Source organism: Ranitomeya imitator, chromosome 6 (genome assembly GCF_032444005.1).
Source record: "Ranitomeya imitator isolate aRanImi1 chromosome 6, aRanImi1.pri, whole genome shotgun sequence".
Classification (NCBI taxonomy): Eukaryota; Metazoa; Chordata; class Amphibia; order Anura; family Dendrobatidae; genus Ranitomeya; species Ranitomeya imitator.
In genome coordinates, this window is record NC_091287.1 from 416409108 (window position 1) to 416422667 (window position 13560).

The following is a 13560-nucleotide window of genomic DNA, read 5'->3' on the forward strand; positions in this document are numbered from 1 at the left end:
GAGTTTTGCGCGTGGCGAGTTTTATGTGTGGTGCCTTTTGAGTATGTGCAAGTTTTGTGTGAGGCAACTTTTGCATGTGTTGCAACTTTTGTGCATGTGGCAATTTTTCCGCGTGTGCAAGTTTTGCGTGTGGCGAGTTTTCCATGAGGTGAGTTTTGCACTTGTGGCGAATTTTGCAAGAGCCTAGTTTTTGCATGTGGCGAGTTTTGAGTGGCGACTTTTGTGTTTCAATTTTTATGTGGCGAGGTTGGTGTATTTGTGGTGAAATGTGTGCTGAGGGTAATATGTGTTCAAACACATGTTAGTGTGTGGCGCATTTTGTGTGTGTTCATATCCCCGTGTGTGGTGAGTATCCCATGTCGGGGCCCCACCTTTAGCAACTGTACGGTATATACTCTTTGGCGCCATCGCTCTCATTCTTTAAGTCCCCCTTGTTCACATCTGGCAGCTGTCAATTTGCCTCCAACACTTTTCCTTTAATTTTTTCCCATTATGTAGATAGGGGCAAAATTGTTTGGTGAATTGGAAAGCGCGGGGTTAAAATTTCACCTCACAACATAGCCTATGACGCTCTCGGGGTCCAGACGTGTGACTGTGCAAAATTTTGTGGCTGTAGCTGCGACGGTGCAGATGCCAATCCCGGACATACACACATACACACACACACACACACACACACACACACACACACACACACACACATTCAGCTTTATATAGTAGATTGAAGGCATACTGAACTAGCATGGCTACCACAGCATCTTGCAGCGGCATGCTATTCCATCCGGTTTGCGTTTAGTTGGACCATCATTTATTTTTCAACAGGACAATGACCCCAAACACACCTCCAGGCTGTGTAAGGGCTATTTGACCAAGAAGGAGAGTGATGGGGTGCTACGCCAGATGACCTGACCTCCACAGTCTCCAGACCTGAACCCAATCTAGATGGTTTGGGGTGAGCTGGACCGCAGAGTGAAGGCAAAAAGCCCAACAAGTGCTAACATCTCTGGGAACTCCTTCAAGATTGTTGGAAGACCATTCCCAGTGACTACCTCTTGAAGCTCATCAAGAGAATGCCAAGAGTGTGCAAAGCAGTCATCAAAGCAAATGGTGGCTACTTTGAAGAACCTAGAATATGACATAATTTCAGTTGTTTCACACTTTTTCGTTAAGTATATAATTCCACATGTGTTAATTCATAGTTTTGATGCCTTCAGTGTGAATGTACAATTTTCATAGTCATGCAAATACAGAAAAATCTTTAAATGAGAAGGTGTGTCCAAACTTTTGGACTGTACTGTACGTTCAGACATAGCTTTGGGGATGCATTTATGTTGAGGATATTTATGTACATTTTATTCTAAGTACATTTTGTCAAAGTGCCTTGCCGTTAGGCAGGGCACAGGTGAGACATTTAAAGGAACCTATTTCCTATTTGGCTTGCATCAAATATGCACCATATGCATTTGTATAATTTATATCCTGCTTGCTGCAGTAACTCACGTTCACCGTCCTTGCACAAACTCTTTACTCTCCATCTTAATCAGCCCCTCTGCCCTTTCCTCTCCTATGTACAGCACTCGTGCTCTTTTCACATTGCTAAACTGCACAGATCCATTTAGTCCCACCATCCAACACAAGAGAAGCTCTCACAAATCCATCTGCTCACTCTTTCTATCCTCCTTCTCCTAGTTGCAGGTGATATGTCTCCCAACCCCGATCCTTCATGTTATAGTAAGTCGAACCCCTCACCTACTACACTCTGAAACCCCTCAAATCTCATGAATATTCCCTGCATGCCTTCTGTCTCTTTTAATTGTTCCCTTTGGAATTCTCGATTAGTGTGTAATAAACTCTCCTTCATCCATGACTTCTTCCTTTCTGATTCTCTTAACCTTCTGGCTCTTACTGAAACCGTGATCCAGCAGAAGGATATCACCACTGCTGCGCTCTCATATGGTGGACTACATTTCTCTCATACACCAAGATCAGACAACCTCCTCCTTTGGCCTTTCACAGCTTACTAACTCCTACGCATGAAGACGGAAGCTTCCTCGACCTGATCTTCTCCCGGCTTTGCGCAGTGTATGATTTTACCAACTCCTCTCTCCCTGTCTCTGACCACAACCTTCTTTCATTATCTGTCAATAACTGTCATCCTGCTCAGGACACCCCCGCTTTCCACACTGATAGAAATATACGTGCCATTAACACCCAGAAACTTATGAAGAATTTGCAGTCATCATTGGCCCCAATCTCCTCCCTCCCATGTCCTGACTCTGTACTGAAACATTATAATGAAACACTGCAAAGTGCTCTGGATTAAGCTGCACCTCCTATACATAGAACAACTTGCCACAGGCACCGTGAACCCTGGCACACGCTGCAAGCACGTCTTCTACAGTGGTTCTCCAGGTGCGCCGAACATCTGTGGAGAAAATCCAATCTGCCCGAAGATTTCATCCATTAGAAGTTTATACTTAAAACCTACAACTCTGCCCTTCACCTCTCCAAACAAACCTATTTCAACTCCCTCATCACCTCACTATCCAATAATACTAAACTTTCTTTGACACTTTTCATTCCCTAATCAACCCAAGAATGCAAGCCCCAACCTAACTCTGTGCTGATGATCTGGCCAATTATTTCAAAGAAAAAATTTACCATATCTGACAAGAAATTTTCTACCAATCCCCTCATATCATGCACTGTCCTCCCTCCCCCACTGCATCTAGCTCACTCTCTGACTTTGAACCAGTCACGGAAGATGTGATCATGCTCCTTGCATCTTCTTGCCCTACTACTTGCACCAGTGACCCTATTCCCTCAGATCTCCTCCAGTTCCTTTCTCCTGCTGTCACCACTCGCCTAACAAAAATATTCAACCCCTCCCTCTCTTCTGTTATCTTTCCCTCCTCATTTAAACACGCCAGCCTACATCCATTACTTTAAAAAAAATCCCTCGACCAAAACTCTGCTGCTAACTATAGACCTGTCTCTATTCTTTCCTTCATCTCTAAACTCCTGGAATGCTTGATCCATTCCTGTCTAATCCGCTTTCTCTCAGATCACCCTCTACTTGATCCTCCTCAATCCGGTTTCCGCTCTTTACACTCTACTGAAACCGCCCTCACTAAAGTCTCTAATGATCTACTAAGAGCTAAATCTAATGGTTACTACGCCATGCTTATTCTCTCTGGATCTCTCTGCAGTATTCAACACTGTGGATCATCAGCTCCTCCTCACTATGCTTCGCTCATCTGCCTCAAGGACGCTGTTCTCTCCTGGTTCTCCTCCTACCTCTCTGACCGCTCCTTCATTGTATCTTTCCTGGCTCCTCCTGCTCTCATCTTCCTCTTACTGTTGGGGTTCCTCAAGGATCAGTCCTAGGCTCCCTCCTCTTCTCCTTGTATACTGCCCCTATTGGACAAACGATCAGTAGATTTGGTTTCCAGTACTATCTCTATGCTGATGACACCCAATTATACACCTCTACTCCTGACATGCCTGCATTAATACAAAACACCAGTGATAATCTTACCGCTGCCTCCAACATCATGTCCTCCCTCTGATTGAAACTGAACCTGTCAAAAAGCGAACTCTTCTGTTTCCTCCCTCTACTAACCTACCTATGCCCGATATTGCCATTTTCGTGTGTGGTACTGCCATTACTCCCAGCAACATGCCCTCTGTCTCGGGGTCATACTTGTTTCAGAGCTTGCTTTTGTTATCTACACCTCAAAAACATTTCTAGAATTTGATCTTTTATTACTTTTGACTCTGCAAAAACTCACACTGTTGTTCTTATTCATTCTTGTCTGGACTATTGTAACTCTCTACTAATTGGTCTCCCTCTTATCAAACTCTCCCCGCACCATTCTGTCTTGAATGCTTCAGCCAGGATCATATTCCCCACCAACCGTTACACCGATGCCTCTTCCTTGTGCCAGTCATCGCACTGGTTACCATCCACTCTAGAGTTCAATATAAACTTATCACACTCACCCACAAAGCACTCCATGGCTCAGCACCACCCTACATCTCCTCCCTCGTCTCAGTCTGCCACCCTACCTGTGCCCTCCATTCTGCTAATGACCTAAGGTTAACATCCTCAATAATCAGAACCTCCCACTCCCGTCTCCAAGACTTCTCACGTGCTGCGCCATTTCTTTGGAATGCATTACTCAGGATAATTTGATTAATCCCGAATACCCACAGTTTTATGCATGCCCTAAAAACGCATTTCTTCAGACTGGCCTACCCCTCAACGCATGTAACTACCCCTGTGTTGCCCACTCAAAATTTTCTTCATAACCAGGACCCTTGTATCATATTCTCACACGCTTTATGCATTTAATAGCCCTCTGTGTCTGTACTAACTCACTCTGGCTGAAAATTGGTTCATGCACCATTACATGAACACCCGATTTCTTACATTATGGCTGGTCAGAACAATCAAAGCAATTGTTACTTTCGTGTCTCCCCTATTTCCTCATAGATTGTAAGCTTGTGAGCAGGGCCCTCACTCCTCTTGGTATCTGTTGATTTATGTGATTATTGTTATGCTGTAATGTCTTTTATCATCTGTACAAGTCCCCTCTAAAACGTAAAGTGCTGTGGAATATGTTGGCGCTATAGAAATAAAATTATTATCATGAAACGTACCTACTTCAGGACTGCCCGTAGACTTTAAACATCCAAGAAAGTCCTCTCTTATCCTTGCACTGACTTTCTAAAATTATCAGTGCAGTCTAAGCAGCTTTCACAAGACTGTGAAAACTGAGGGAAGGAAGCTGCTGGCACACTCAGCTAGACTTCCTACCATGTCTACCTTCTCAATAACTGCGTTCACAGTGCTGACGCTGTGTATACAGATTAGGAGGCAGTAGCACCGACCTGACCATGCTTCCTCCTCAGGACACCGTGATGGTGCAGGGAGGGAACAGGAGCTGCGGGATCCAGGCCGCTCTACTATGCAGCCAGGAGTAGCTTATTTGTTATGCATTGCTTATATAGCGCCATCATATTCTGCAGAGCTTTACAGACATCATTATTATGGTCCCCATTTGGGGTCACAATCTAAATTCCCTATCTGCATGTCTTTGTTGTATGGGAGGAAATCGGAGAACCCACACAAACACTGGGAGAACATACAAAATCTTTGAAGATGTTGTCTCATTTGAGCCCAGGAGCCCAGCATTGCTAACTGTTGAGCCACCGTGATGCCCAAAGTTGGGGCTAATATACCAACCCCAGCTACAGGGGAAAATCAACAAAAACAAGATGGCATGGATATGTTAAAACGCCTTCCCGAAATCTTTGAAGGCCTTCTGGAGGGGCATAAAAAAAATATAAACAAACAAAAAAGAGACACTACCAGACTGTTTCTACTATGGAAAAGATATGTCCAAATTTATATACAAAAATGACATATAAAATTAACCCCCATGTGTCATGAAAAAAGAGGCAAAGATGATCTGAATATTTGAACAAGACCTATCTATAGAGCCATTGAAAGCACGTGTATGCTAAAACCTTAAGATGTCCCTGGTCAGGAAAGGGGGGAAATGGCCCAGGTATGAACTGGTTAAATAAGATCAGTAGTTTTTCTTTTCAGCTGAATTCTTTATCTTTCTTTTATGAAGTCATCATTTGTTAACGTTAAAAGCTCGAATACTTCCATTTACATGTATCTCTTAAAAGGCTCGCCATCATAGTGCATGTAAAAATGATTCCAGCTCTGAATTGCATTTGTCCTTTAGTTGTTGAATAGCAATTAACTGAATCGCTCTGGCTTATTGTGCAGTGCATTATGAAGAGAGACCTTTGTTTTTCACAATCATTTCTCTCAACATTTCAGAATGTTTTTATTGTGCATTAGATAGAAATTACAAGGTCAAACAAAGCTTCTGAGATCAGAGAGCACTGAAAAGAAGTTCATTAATAGTAAATGCATTGCCATAAATACACATATATTGTCCTTGAATGTATTTTTGTACAGTATGTGAGATTGGATACTTAGAGGTTTGGGATTTTTGCCTTCTTATGCTGCTTTCACACATCAGTTTTTTGCCATCAGTCTCAATCCATTGTGAAAAAAAAACCGGATCCGGCAAAAGTTGCCGCTGGATCGTTTTTTTTCTCATAGACTTGTATTAGCGACAGATGGCCTCACGTTTCACGGACATAGTAACGTTTTTTGTCCATAGAAAAAACGGACAGCGACGGATCTGTCGCTGTCTGTCATTTGCTAGAATGGAAGCCTATGGCGCCGGATCGGTCAAATGACTGAATCTGGCGACGGATTCCATTTTTTGACAGTAAAAAAAAAGTTGCTTACAAAAAAAACAAACATTTTTTGCTGTGTTTTTATTGCTGAAAGAAGTAATATGCTGCGTTTTTCCAAATTAGTCAGGAAAAAAAAAGTGTGTGTGCATGAGATTTCTGAAAATTCATAGACTTTGCTGGTACTGTAAAACTCAGCTTAAAATTTGCATAAAAAATGCTGCATGAACATAGCCTTACATGGATAAAATTGCAGAGTGCTTGTAAAAACAAACAACAAACAAGGAATTTGTCAGCAGGATCAACCCTCAATATGGGCATTTACAGTTGGGTCCATAGATATTTGGACAGAAACAACATTTTTCTAATTTTGGATAAAATTCATTGTGGTAATGTCTATAAACAGAACAATTCAGATGCAGTTGAAGATCAGACTTTCAGCTTTCATTTGAGGGTATCCACATTAAAATTGGATGAAGGGTTTAGGAGTTTCCGCTCCTTAACATGTGCCACCCTGTTTTTAAAGGGACCAAAAGTAATTGGACAATTGACTCCTTGGCTATTTCATGGACAGGTGTGGGCAATCCCTTCACTATGTCATTCTCAATTAAGCAGATAAAAGGCCTGGAGTTGATTTGAGGTGTGGTGCTTGCATTTGGAAGGTTTTGCTGTGAAGTTAACATGCGGTCAAAGGAGCTCTCTATGCGGGTGAAACAAGCCATCCCTAAGCTGCGAAAACAGAAAAAACCCATCCGAGAAATTGCTACAATATTAGGAGTGGCAAAATCTACAGTTTGGTACATCCTGAGAAAGAAAGAAAGCACTGGTGAACTCATCAATGCAAAAAGACCTGGGTGCCCACGGAAGACAACAGTGGTGGATGATTGCAGAATAATTTCCATGGTGAAGAGAAACCCGTTCACAACAGCCAAACAAGTGAACAACACTCTCCAGGAGGTCGGCGTATCAATATCCAAATCTACCATAAAGAGAAGACTGCATGAAAGTAAATACAGAGGGTTCACTGCATGGTGCAAGCCACTCATAAGCATCAAGAATAAAAAGGCTAGACTGGACTTTGCTAAAAAGCATCTAAAAAAGCCAGCAAAGTTCTGGAAGAACATTCTTTGGACAGATGAAACCAAGATCAACCTCTACCAGAGTGATGGAAAGAGAAAAGTATGGCGAAGGCGTGGTACAGCTCATGATCCAAAGCATACCACATCATCTGTAAAACACGACGGAATCAGTGTGATGGCTTGGGCATGCATGGCTGCCAGTGGCACTGGGTCACTAGTGTTTATTGAGGATGTGACACAGGACAGAAGCAGCCGAATGAATTCTGAGGTATTCAGAGACATACTGTGTGCTCAGATCCAGCCAAATGCAGCAAAACTGATTGGTCGTCGTTTCATACTACAGATGGACAATGACCCAAAACGTAAAGCCAAAGCAACCCAGAAGTTTATTAAACCAAAGAAGTGGAATATTCTTGAATGGCCAAGTCAGTCACCTGATCTCAACCCAATTGAGCAAGCATTTCACTTGTTAAAGACTAAACTTCAGACAGAGAGGCCCACAAACAAACAGCAACTGAAAACCACCGCAGTGAAGGCCTGGCAGAGCATCGCAAAAGGAGGAAACACAGCGTCTGGTGATGTCCATGAGTTCAAGACTTCAGGCAGTCATTGCCAACAAAGGGTTTTCAACCAAGTACTAGAAATTAACATTTTATTTAAAATTATTTAATCTGTCCAATTACTTTTGGTCCCTTTAAAAACAGGGTGGCACATGTTAAGGAGCTGAAACCCCTAAACCCTTCATCCAATTTTAATGTGGATACCCTCAAATGAAAGCTGAAAGTCTGAATTACAACTGCATCTGAATTGTTCTGTTGTGGTAATGTCTATAACCAAAATTAGAAAAATGTTGTCTCTGTCCAAATATATATGGACTTAACTGTAGGTCGTAGAAAAGTGAATAAAGTGATACCTTGATATTTGCGATCTGATGTCTTATTACCGAGAAGTCCACACTTCTCATATGTAAATGAGCTGTTAAGATCAATGGGGCGGACACTGATCTGCATAAGAGTCTGTCTTCAGAACTTATTTTAAATTAAAGGGGGTGTTACCGGTGTGAGACCTGTAGATCAGGAGAGTAGACTGTCAGTCATTACATGTTTCACACCGGTAACTCCTTCTTTCATTTACATTAAACAATGCAAGGAGATTCTTATGCAGATCAATGTCCGGCCCATAGATATCAACAGTTCATTTACAATGTGAATTATTCCTGAATAAGCTTTTGGAACTCCAATATCAAGGTATCCTTTTATTCAACTTTCTTTGACCTACATGCCCATATAGACACCTAAGAGAGGTGATCCTACTGTCAGATTGTCTTTAACATAGAAGGGATTCCCATTACCTAAGCCTCTACTTCAGTATATCAGCAGTGGACAGTCTCCTATATTCTTTACTATAGAGCTTACAAGCACTGCTCCTGCAGTCCAACCATCTTTAGTGCCATTGTGCTTCTCTGATACAGCAGAGAATAGATTAGCTCTGTTGGCTGGATTGGAGAGAGCACAGTTTTGGCCAGCGGCGCGCTGGGCTTCTAAATATTGACAGTGAGACGGCCCATTTAAAAAATTTTTTAGGGTTTCAAAATATGATCATCAGTGTTGTTGAAACTTTTGCACTCACTGCTGAGAATATCTGAAACATAAATTGAACAAAATACAAATGGTAGAATGTGTAGTTTAAAGGGAATCTGTCACCAGGTTTTTGCTACCTCATCTGAGAGCAGCAAGATTTAGGAATAGACCTCGATTCCAGCCAGGTATTTAGTTTACTAGGTGCACAATCGGAGTTCTTAGATGTAGTATATAGCAGAGCTCAGAAAGCTGACCTTACACACAACACAGCTCTTTATGTACAGTATAGATCAAAAGTTTGGACACACCTTCTCATTTAAAGATTTTTCTGTATTTTCATGACTATGAAAATCGTACATTCACACTGAAGGCATCAAAACTATGAATTAACACTTGTGGAATTATATACAGTGGGGCAAAAAAGTATTTAGTCAGTCAGCAATAGTGCAAGTTCCACAACTTAAAAAGATGAGGCGTCTGTAATTTACATCATAGGTAGACCTCAACTATGGGAGACAAACTGAGAAAAAAAAATCCAGAAAATCACATTGTCTGTTTTTTTAACATTTTATTTGCATATTATGGTGGAAAATAAGTCTTTGGTCAGAAACAAAATTTCATCTCAATACTTTGTAATATATCCTTTGTTGCCAATGACAGAGGTCAAACGTTTTCTGTAAGTCTTCACAAGGTTGTCACACACTGTTGTTGGTATGTTGACCCATTCCTCCATGCAGATCTCCTCTAGAGCAGTGATGTTTTTGGCTTTTCGCTTGGCAACACGGACTTTCAACTCCCTCCAAAGGTTTTCTATAGGGTTGAGATCTGGAGACTGGCTAGGCCACTCCAGGACCTTGAAATGCTTCTTACGAAGCCACTCCTTTGTTGCCCTGGCGGTGTGCTTTGGATCATTGTCATGTTGAAAGACCCAGCCACGTTTCATCTTCAATGCCCTTGCTGATGGAAGGAGGTTTGCACTCAAAATCTCACGATACATGGCCCCATTCATTCTTTCATGTACCCGGATCAGTCGTCCTGGCCCCTTTGCAGAGAAACAGCCCCAAAGCATGATGTTTCCACCACCATGCTTTACAGTAGGTATGGTGTTTGATGGATGCAACTCAGTATTCTTTTTCCTCCAAACACGACAAGTTGTGTTTCTACCAAACAGTTCCAGTTTGGTTTCATCAGACCATAGGACATTCTCCCAAAACTCCTCTGGATCATCCAAATGCTCTCTAGCAAACTTCAGACGGGCCCGGACATGTACTGGCTTAAGCAGTGGGACACGTCTGGCACTGCAGGATCTGAGTCCATGGTGGCGTAGTGTGTTACTTATGGTAGGCCTTGTTACATTGGTCCCAGCTCTCTGCAGTTCATTCACTAGGTCCCCCCGCGTGGTTCTGGGATTTTTGCTCACCGTTCTTGTGATCATTCTGACCCCACGGGGTGGGATTTTGCGTGGAGCCCCAGATCGAGGGAGATTATCAGTGGTCTTGTATGTCTTCCATTTTCAAATTATTGCTCCCACTGTTGATTTCTTCACTCCAAGCTGGTTGGATATTGCAGATTCAGTCTTCCCAGCCTGGTGCAGGGCTACAATTTTGTTTCTGGTGTCCGTTGACAGCTCTTTGGTCTTCACCATAGTGGAGTTTGGAGTCAGACTGTTTGAGGGTGTGCACAGGTGTCTTTTTATACTGATAACAAGTTTAAACAGGTGCCATTACTACAGGTAATGAGTGGAGGAAAGAGGAGACTCTTAAAGAAGAAGTTACAGGTCTGTGAGAGCCAGAAATCTTGATTGTTTGTTTCTGACCAAATACTTATTTTCCACCATAATATGCAAAAAAAATGATAAAAAAACAGACAATGTGATTTTCTGGATTTTTTTTCTCAGTTTGTCTCCCATAGTTGAGGTCTACCTATGATGTAAATTACAGACGCCTCTCATCTTTTTAAGTGGTGGAACTTGCACTATTGCTGACTGACTAAATACTTTTTTGCCCCACTGTACTTAACAAAAAAGTGTGAAACAACTGAAAATATGTCTTATATTCTAGGTTCTTCAAAGTAGCCACCTTTTGCTTTGATGACTGCTTTGCACACTCTTGGCATTCTCTTGATGAGCTTCAAGAGGTAGTCACCGGAAATGGTCTTCCAACAATCTTGAAGGAGTTCCCAGAGATGCTTAGCACTTGTTGGCCCTTTTGCCTTCACTCTGCGGTCCAGATCACCCCAAACCATCTCAATTGGGTTCAGGTCTGGTGACTGTGGAGGCCAGGTCATCTGGCATAGCACCTCATCACTATCCTTCTTGGTCAAATAGCCCTTACACAGCCTGGAGGTGTGTTGGGGTCATTGTCCTGTTGAAAAATAAATGATGGTCCAACTGAACATAAACCAGATGGAATAGCATGCCGCTGCAAGATGCTGTGGTAGCCATGCTGGTTCAGTATGCCTTCAATTTTGAATAAATCCCCAGCAGTGTCACCAGCAAAGCAGCCCCACACCATCACACCTCCTCCTCCATGTTTCACGGTGGGAACCAGGCATATAGAGTCCATCAGTTCACCTTTTCTGCGTCGCACAAAGACACGGTGGTTGGAACCAAAGTTCTCAAATTTGGACTCATCAGACCAAAGCACAGATTTCCACTGGTCTAATGTCCATTCCTTGTGTTCTTTAGCCCAAACAAGTCTCTTCTGCTTGTTGCCTGTACTTAGCAGTGGTTTCCTAGCAGATATTTTACCATGAAGGCCTGCTGCACAAAGTCTCCTCTTAACAGTTGTTGTAGAGATGTGTCTGCTGCTAGAACTCTGTGTGGCATTGACCTGGTCTCTAATCTGAGCTGCTGTTATCCTGCGATTTCTGAAGCTGGTGACTCAGATAAACTTATCCTCAGAAGCAGAGGTGACTCTTGGTCTTCCTTTCCTGGGGCGGTCCTCATGTGAGCCAGTTTCTTTGTAGCGCTTGATGGTTTTTGCCACTGCACTTGGGACACTTTCAAAGTTTGCCCAATTTTTCAGACTGACTGACCTTCATTTCTTAAAGTAATGATGGCCACTCGTTTTTCTTTACTTATCTGCTTTTTTTCTTGCCATTATACAAATTCTAACAGTCTATTCAGTAGGACTATCAGCTGTGTATCCACCAGAATTCTGCACAACACAACTGATGGTCCCAACCCCATTTATAAGACAAGAAATCCCACTTATTAAAGCTGACAGGGCACACCTATGAAGTGAAAACCATTTACGGTGACTACCTCTTGAAGCTCATCAAGAGAATGCCAAGAGTGTGCAAAGCAGTCATCAAAGCAAAAGGTGTCTACTTTGAAGAACCTAGAATATAAGACATAATATCAGTTGTTTTACACTTTTTTGTTAAGTATATAATTCCACATGTGTTGATTCATAGTTTTGATGCCTTCAGTGTGTAATGTCATAGTCATGAAAATGCAGAAAAATCTTTAAATGAGAAGGTGTGTCCAAACTTTTGGTCTGTACTGTACATTGTCTATAGACCGTGAGCTGCTTATCAGGGGAGGGGGCGTGGTTGGATGACTTGAAATGAGGCAGCTAGACGGAGCAATAATAATGTCCTAGTGATAAAACCTTCATTATAATTAAACCGCACACAGCGAACAAAGTGACCCCACTCAATTCCATGTTTTAACACCTACCTTGTGCTGTCCTCAGATTATAAAGCAAAAACCTGCTAACAGATTCTCTTTATTATTCAAATAGTGTGTTAAATGTATTTTTTAAACATGTTGGGAAATGTGTTTTTTTTTTTTCATATCATGACCTGTTTTAGCAAAACTAGAGAACTTATCATTTTCACACTTGCCACTCGGGCTGTTTTTAGACTTTTACGTTCTGTTCCTTCAGGAAGAGTTTTCATATGTTTGCTTGTCATTGGGGACAGGATTGCAATGACAGGTAATGTCTCTATACACAGCTGAAAACGCAGGATCCAGCACCCAGTAGGTGATGTTACAGCTGACCTGCTCTCTTCACAATGACATTTGCTCACGCTCAGTAGATGGTTCAATATAGAATATCGGGGCTGAGTCACTCTACTTCTGATAACATACACCAGAATTTCCTGAAGGAACAGAAAATGAGTCTAAAATAGCTCCAGTGGCTGGTGTGAAAATTGCAGATTATGATATGAAACAACTTGTGCAAGATGTTTATAAATGCCTTCAACAAGAAAACCTGATTTAGAACAGCAGGTCATGTTCTCATTTTCTGACATTCCCTTTTAATTTCACCATTTTTGTATTGAAATCTCGCTGCAGAGAGTATGCGACGGAAATGTCCTATATGCATGTACCTCGTTTTAATTTTAATCAGACGCTTATAAAATCAGTGCTACAAGTCCAATTTCCTTCATAATATGACACCGATACTGACATCTCATAGCAGCAAAATCTTATTAATCATACATCTTGGCTTTTGTTAGTACGGTTAACAAATAAGTGAATAGGACAGCACGGGCGGCTCAGTGGTTAGCACTGTTGCTTTGGGGTCCTGGGTTCAAATCCCACCAAGGACGTCATCTGCAAGGAGTTTGTATGTTCTCCATGAGTTTGCGTGAGTTTCCTCCAGGGTCTC

General features: G+C 42.0%; 1 protein-coding gene across 1 annotated transcript in view; it reads left to right on the plus strand.

Moving 5' to 3' along the window:
• Positions 1-13560, plus strand: part of ASXL3 (ASXL transcriptional regulator 3) — a 186867-nt gene that overhangs the window by 164985 nt on the left and 8322 nt on the right. The window lies entirely within an intron of this gene.